Below are 8636 nucleotides of genomic sequence, written 5' to 3' on the forward strand. Positions count from 1 at the left end.
GGGAAAGAGATGGAGAGAGGAAGATCAGAAGAGAGGGAGGAGCAGGGAGAAAGGAAAAGGAGAGAGAGAGGGCCTTTAAAGGAAATAAATATGAAGAGAATTACAGGCCACTTCAGAAAGAAATGTAATTATATTACTTTTTTTAGAATCCTGAAATATTGAAAAATAGGTTGAATAATTGTTCCTATGTACTAGGTTCACTAGTAGCAGATTTAGGGACAGATCTAAAATGATTTGTAATTAGCTTTACACTTGCTAATATCTAATAGAGAACTCTGAATATGTTTGAAAGGTTTACTCAAGTTTGTAGAATCAATTTGTGTGAATTATTTTTTTCACAGATGAACTTAGATAAACTTTGATTAAGCCACTCTCCAAGTTACTACAAGTTCCAGCTAACAAAATCCAAATGATTGAGGTCTGGCTGTATTCTTCATTCTCAAAATAAGTTCATTTCCCCATGTGGTTTTACTGAATGAAGGTGAAACAAAACATCAAAGAGTGATAGAAAATGAGTGTAGCCTTCCTCCCTTCAAGCTTGTTCTACATCCAATCTTGGGCTTCCCCCCCACACCCAATATCTCTTCTTCAGAACTTAGCTGCCAGATGTCACCCCAGACTATACTAAGGGCTAAGTTGCTCACAATCTCTCCACCAGAAGGTGAGCTCTTGAAGGCAAGGATTCTATCTGTCTGGGTCACCCCAGGCCTAGTATTGATACATCTCAGGGCATGACTGCTATTTGTTGACAGGCATAGTTGACCCATCTGCATCCTAGGCTGACTTTTACCATAGCAGCAAATAATAGGCACTGCACAATCTTACTGTCTAGATTCCTTGGGGCTGACATCCTTGAACTGATCCTGGAATTAACCATATTTAGGACTATAGCTCTACTTAACTTCTCTACTGTTCTGATCTGGTTTGTCCTGGAAATTGCTACTCACTTCACCTGTCCTGGTCTTGGCTCCATTTCATGCAACTGCATTCACAGTTGTACCTAAGTTCAAGGTGTTCAATGTGTTCCTAAGTTCTTGATGATCAATCATGACACCTCCTCTAGCTGAGCTACCAGAGAAGGGGCCAAATATTAGAAGCAACTGGATATCATACAAAAAGGCCAGACTTCACATCTGATCTAAACTGCTGGTTCTCTCTTAGGGCACATAAGAATCTCTTGGGTACTATGAACAATTACATGCCAACAAATTAGATAACCTAGAAGAAATGGATCAATATAAACATGACTGAGTCATGAAGAAATAGAAAGTCTGAACAGAAAAATTACTAATAACGAGATTGAATCAGAGATCAAAAGCCTCCCACAAAAGAAAAGTCCAAGACCAGATGCCTTCACTGGTGAATTCTACCAAACATTTAAAGAAAAATTAATACCAGTCCTTGTCAAACTTTTCTGAAAAATAGAAGAGGAGGGAACACTTCCAAACTAATTTTATGAGGCCAGCATTATCCTGATGCTAAAGACAGACAAGGATACTATAAGAAAAGAAAATTACAGGCCAATATCCGTGATCAATATAGATGTAAAGATTCTCAACAAAGTACTAGTAAACTGAATTTGACAGCACATGAAATGGATCATACACCGCGATCAATTGGGATTTATTCCTAGGATGCAATGATAGTTCAACAACCACAAATCAATAAATTTGATACACCACATTAACAAAATGAAGGTTAAAACTCATATGATCACCTCAATATATGCAGGAAAAGTATGTGACAAAATATTCTTTCATAATAAAATTCTTAACAAATTCGGTAGAAATGTAATGTACTTCAACAAAATAAAGACCATATATGACAAGCCCACAGCTAACTTTATATTAGAACATGAAATGCTAAAAGTTTTTCCTCTATGATCAGGAATAAGATAAGGATACCCATTCTCACCAATTTTATTCAACATAGTACCAGAAGTCCTACCCAGAGCAATTAGGAAAAATTTTTTAAAAATAAAAGACATCCAAATCAGAAAGGAAGAAGTAAAAGTGTCATTGTCTGAAGATGACATTATATTATATATATATAACCCTAAAGACTATGAAAAATCTGCTGAACTAATAAATGAATTCAGTAAAGTTGGAGGATACAAAATCAATATAAAATATCAGTTTTTATATACTGACAACAATCTATCAGAAAGAGAAATTAAGAAAGTAATCTTATTTGCTGTAGCATCAAAAAGAATAAAATACTTAGGAATAAATTTAATTAAGGAGGTGAAATGTTTGTACACTAAAATCTATAAAATATTGATGAAAGAAATAGAAGACAAACACACACAAAAGGAAGATACTCCATGTTCATAGGTTGCAAGAATTAATATTGTTAAAATGTCCATATTACCCAAAATGATCTACAGATTCAACATAATCCTTATCAAAATTCCAATGGCATTTTCTACAGAGATAGAAAAAATTCCTAAAATGTGTATGAAACCACAAAAGATCCCAAATCGCCAAAGCAATCCTGAGAAAGAAGAACAAAGCTGGATGCATCCCATGTCCTGATTTCAAATTATATTACAAAGCTATAGTAAGCAAAACAGTATGGTATTAGCATATACAAAGACACAAAGATCAATGGAACAGAGTAGAGAGCCCAGAAGTAAACCCATGGCTATGTGATACATTAATTTACAACGAAGGAGCAAAGAATATACAATGGGGAAAGAATATTCTCTTCAATAAGTGATTGTGGGAAAACTAGATATTCACATGCAAAAGAATGAAACTGGACCCTGATCTTACACCACTCATAAAAATCAAGTCAAATGGATTAAAGACTTGAATCTGACCATAAAACTCCTAGAAGAAAATATAGGCAGTAAGCTCCTTGACATTGGTCTTGACAATGATTTTTTTGGATTTGACACCAAAAGCAAAGGCAAGAAAAGCAAAAATAAGTAAGTTGGACTACAGAAAACTAAAAAGCTTCCGCACATCACAAGAAACAATGAACAAAATGAAAAGGCAACCTATGGAATAAGAGAAAATATTTTCAAATCACCTATCCAGTAAGGGCTTAATATCCAAACTATATAAGAAACCTATACAACTCAAAAGCAAAAAAGCTAACAACTTGATTTTTCAAATGGGCAAAGGGACTGAATAGACATACAAAGAGCCAACAGGTACATGAAAAGATGCTCAACATCATCAGTCATCAGAGAAATGCAAACCACAACTACAGTGATATATCACCTCATATCTGTTAGAATGGTTATTATCAAAAAGACAAAAGATAAATACTGGCAAAGATATGGAGAAAGGAAAAGCTGTATACTGTTGGTGGGAATGTAAACTGGTACAGCCACTATAAATAAACAGTATGGAGGTTACTCAAGAAATTAAAAATAGAACTATCACATGATTCAGCAATCCCACTACTGGGTATATATGCAAAGGAAATGAAACTATTTTTATCTTGAAGAGATATCTGCACCCTCATGTTCACTGCAGCATTATTCACGATTGCCAGGATATAGAAACAACCTAATTATCTATCAATGGATGAATGGATAAATAAAATATGGTATATATATATATATATATATACACACACACACACACACACACACACACACACACACACATACATTTCATTCCATAAGCTTAATGGAATATTAAGCTTAAAAAAAAAAAAAAGGAGATCCTGCCATCTGCGACAGCATGGATGAATCTGGTATTATGCTAAGTGAGATAAGCCAGACAGAAAAAGGCAATATTGCATGGTATCATTTATATGTATAATCTTTAAGAAATCTGAGGTCATAAAAACAAAGTAGAATGGACGGCGGTTGTCAGGGGCTGGGGGAAATAGGGAGAGGTTGGTAAAAGAGTACACCCCTCAGTTATAAGATGAATAAGGTCTCGGGACTTCCCTCGTGGTCCAGTGGTTGAGAATCCACCTTCCAACGTAGGGGAAACGGGTTCGATCCCTGGCCTGGTAACTAAGATCCCACATGTTACGGGGCAACTAAGCCTTTGCGCCACAACTGAAGAGCCCACATGCTGCAACTACAGAGCCCACGTGCCACAAGTAGAGAAGCCCATGCACCACAACTAGGAGGCTGCTCACTGCAGCTAAGACCCAATGCAGCCAAAAATAAATAAATATTTTTTAAAAGGATGAATAAGGTTTTAATATCTAAATATAAACAGTGACTATAGTTGATAATACTGTATTTGTATAACTGAAATTTCCTAAGAGTAACTTGTGTTCTCACACACACAGAAAGGTAAATATGTGAGGTGACTGATGTGTTAATTAACTCAATGGGAGGGACTCAGTGTATGTCAAATCATGTTGTACATATATTTAAATATATGTACATATATATGTATATACATACTTATATCTATATAAATTGTTTAAATATATTACAATTTTATTTGTCAATTATACCTCAATAAAACTGAAAAAAAAAAAGAATCACCTGTGGATTAAATTCCTTGGCTTCACTAAATGGAGCAGGGAGAGTGAAGTACCTGGAAATTCGCATTTTAGTAAATGGTGTTTGATTAGGTGGTCTTAAACCACCTTTGAGAACCACCCAAACTTAACTTTCATAGTGTTCAGATTCATTCTCTTCACTTCAGTATCTGTACACTCCTAATTTTCTGCAGAGTGCCTACTTAAGCTGTTTATTGCATGAATTCCTCTGGGTTTCATTTTATTTAGCTCATCTCATGGCTTAGAATTAGGTCTGGCTAAAGCTAGTTAGGCTAGAAGCAGGAGAAAACAATCTTAACCAGAAAAATATCAGTAGACACAAGGTTACTTTTACCAAGGTTCCTGTTTGTATATTTTTTCATGGTAAAAAAATTCTTTTAATTTGAATATATAAAACCAAGAAACAGAAGCATTTCTTAGGATCCAATTACTTTTCAAACTCCATTCATTCATGTGTTTTGAATTGAGAATACTGGAACTATAATCGTGGTGTCAGCAAAGCTGCTAGACTATTTAGTCATTATCTGGACTCTTCTGATCTAGGGAGTCCCAGCCCTGCTTTCAAAATCATATGCATTTTCAATCATCTCCAGAAATGTCATGAAGTTTTTAAAACGGATTTAATTTCAGTTTAACTTTATTTAAATACAGCAATTTCTATTTAAATATAACATTTATGATACAATAAAATTATGTGATGAAATGATGTTCCATATGATCCTTTTCTGTAAAAATTAAGTTGAATATATCTTTAAATTTTTATTTACTTACTTAGAAAAAGGTCTATAAGAATATTTATCAAATGTCAACCATGATTGCCTCCAAATAGTATAAATCTAGATGAATTCAAATTTTTCTTTTTTCTTATCCAGTGTTTCTTTTCTGAATTTTTCTGAATTCACATATATCAATAAATATGAAATAGGGAAAATGAAATATTTTCCTGAACATCAATTCTGAGTTACAAATCTAGAATAGTTGGAAATCACTGTGTCAATTCTCAGTTCATAATCAGTCCCTCCATTTTCAGAAACATCTTTTCTCTTAAATAGTTTTTTCCCCCAGATTATTCCTCCTCAGAGTATTATAAAAATTATATCTGGTACACTGCCTCTCCCTTTTGTATTCCCTTTTCCTCTGGTCAGCCATCATTGGACATATTTCCACAGGAGAGTTTTCTCCCTTGTATACTCCCTGCCAGTAGCACCATATTGTTGATATGTAATCTGTGGCTGTATTATTTTTTTAAATATCCTCCTTCTGATTTAAGTAATGCTTTACTAACTTATAGACAATTTGGAAAAAATTAATTCACCCCTAATTACATTAGACACACTAATATACTAATAGATGCTATTTTATCCTAATTTTTTATATATATGGATGTGTGTGTAGGTCTAGCTGAGTGCAATTTACTTGGCCCACCAGCAGAAAATATTTGATCAAGGGCCAGAACAGAACTAGCTCAGTATACATCAATAAAGCAGAAAGGAAATAGTTGATTTTTACATATAAAAATGCGACTTTTTATTTATCAATCTTTCCAACAATATTAAAAGGCAAGTGACAAATTGGGGGAAATATTTGCAATGTACAAAGTAGGGTTAGTTCTTTTTATCTAAAGTTATTTTTACCTGGAGTCTTTATCTAGACTCTAAAAATTACTTAGAAGAATATTAGACCATCTAACAGAAATTAGATGAATGCTAGGCTGCTGTCACAAAAACAAAAAAAATAAAGTGGTTTCAGTAAGACACAATTGTACTTCTTCCTCTTGTTCTTACAAAAGGGTAGCAGGTCAGCTCTGCTCATGGCATCCTTGAGGTTTCTGCCATCTTGGTCAGTTTCCTCTGGACATTGTCATTGTCTGCTTAGTTTTTAAATTTCTTAACTCTTTGATTCAGTAATTCTACCCCTAGGAATCTCTTCTTATGAAATCATCAGAGATGAAGCTAAAGAAAATAATATAGAGAGAAATATTCAATACTAAGAGAATTATTAAATAATTCATGCAGCAACCACATAGTAGGATATTATGCAGCCACTAGAATCATATTTTGAAGCTCATGAGAAGATATTCACGATGCAATATTAACAGGAAGAAAAGAATGATTCAAATTTCTGAATTTAGGGTGATCTCAACTTTGTTTAAAATAAATATATGACTAAAAGTTAAAATACCACAATGTATGACCAGTATATTTGTAAGAATTTTGCTTTCTTTGCTATTTGTTTCCTATAAATATTTTCTATAATTAGAATGTATTTTATAATTTTATAAAATAGTAAATGCTAGTTAGAAATTGCCAAGCAAAGCAGAACTAATTCCCTAGGGATGGCAGTCGTGAGTGAAGAGACAGGGCTGCCTTCCAGCTTCAGAAGACTCAGAATAGATACATAGGACCCGCATCTCCAGAGAAAAAGTCTCTGAGGATTGAAGAATGAGATCTCAATAACTTCAGAATTACCTGGCACATTATAACTACTGTAATATCATTCTCTCTATTTTATTCATTAGGAAACTTTTGGTTACAAGTATTAGAAACCAGTCTAAGTGCAACCAATTAAAACCATAAAGAAGGAAGAGCTGTCTCATGGCTATCCTCATTCAAGGATAGGAGTGTTCCAGAGTCTCGGAAAGATAATTGAACCAAGGTCTAGAAAGCTATAGAGACTCTTTGCTTTTTCCCCCCGTGTATCTGCTTTCTTCTTCTCTCTCTGTGTAGACTGGCCTCCTCTTTTTCTCTGGTCCACATCACAGACATAAGACAGTTGCTGATTCTCCCACATTCAGTGTTACAGTTCTAGTCTCAAAGGATATCTGAATCTCTTTCCTGGACACAATTTTAAATTCCCAGGAAAAAGACCTAAAAAGGCCCAGTTGCCCATTTCTAGTCTTATTAACTACAGACAGTGTGGCAAGGTCATAAACAGGGCCCCTAGGAACTGACCACTGGAAATGGAGGCCACAGTGAAAGGGATCCATGAGCTGGGCAGACACTTCAAATACAGCTAATTGTATCCATTATCAAAAACTAGTAGAATACCTACGGGGTACACACTTAACTCTGAAAGGGAAAACTCAGGCGCCTACCTTCAAAGAGATAACATTATTTCAATAACTAATGGTGGAATGTCTATGTATTAAATAGAGTTGCATTTTATTATGGCCAGCTATTCAGTAGCCCACAACTTCACAATTTTCCACTATGATATAAATTTTCTGCACCTTCTCTGGAAAGTCAGAACTCTGAACACCACTCAGTTCTTTTCTGAAATATGGATTTTAAAGGTATAGTTGGAGGTATCATTATGAACTCATGATTTTAAGTTAGATAGATAATAGATAGATAGATAGATAACAGATATATGGAAGGAAAGGAGAGAGGGAGGAAGGAAGAGACGTGTGTGTATACATTGAGAAATATAAAAGTGGCCTGTGACATCCAGGAACTGGCTGGCATTCACAATTAGGCCTTGATGTTCTCCTTTAGAATATAAATAATCTCACAGAGCACCAACATCAGACAATGCCACTCTATGACTGTCTTATGGCATCCAAGGATAGGAATGTTCTTGAAATAACACACACACACACACATGTGCACACACACACATGAAACCACTTTGTGAAACTTTAAGCCCAGACTAAAAACAAGATCACTGTGCAAACCACAAAAGTAACTAAACATCCCCTAATTTTGGCTACTATGTTGACGGCTTCTTTTCAAATTATAGCTCTAACCTTCCTCTAGACTTCTCTATTTTAGATAATATTTACTAAGATTCCCAACCAGAGAATTACCCTACTGACAACATCCATTCCAGAGCAAAGTCCCACTTCCTTAAACCCTTCCCCTAAACACCTGATACTGTAATAAGTTCTTTCTAACACCCTCTTATTAAGATGACTCATGATTCTCCATAGTGTGCAGCTGCCCTCATTGCAATAAGCCATAACAACATGTTCAATTACAGGCGTATTCCTGATAATTCCTAAATTTAGGTATTTACATAATTCCTAAATCTGTCTTCTAAGGGGACCTAAAAGCAATGACACTTTAGTAGCCATGAACATCCCTAACACTCAGATATTAGATTCTAAGTATCATTCTCCAATAAAAGGCAACAGGACTCCTTAAAGAAAAAGCTGATTC

The sequence above is a fragment of the Lipotes vexillifer genome, unplaced genomic scaffold, assembly GCF_000442215.2.
Source record: "Lipotes vexillifer unplaced genomic scaffold, Lipotes_vexillifer_v1.1 scaffold858, whole genome shotgun sequence".
Taxonomy (NCBI): Eukaryota; Metazoa; Chordata; class Mammalia; order Artiodactyla; family Lipotidae; genus Lipotes; species Lipotes vexillifer.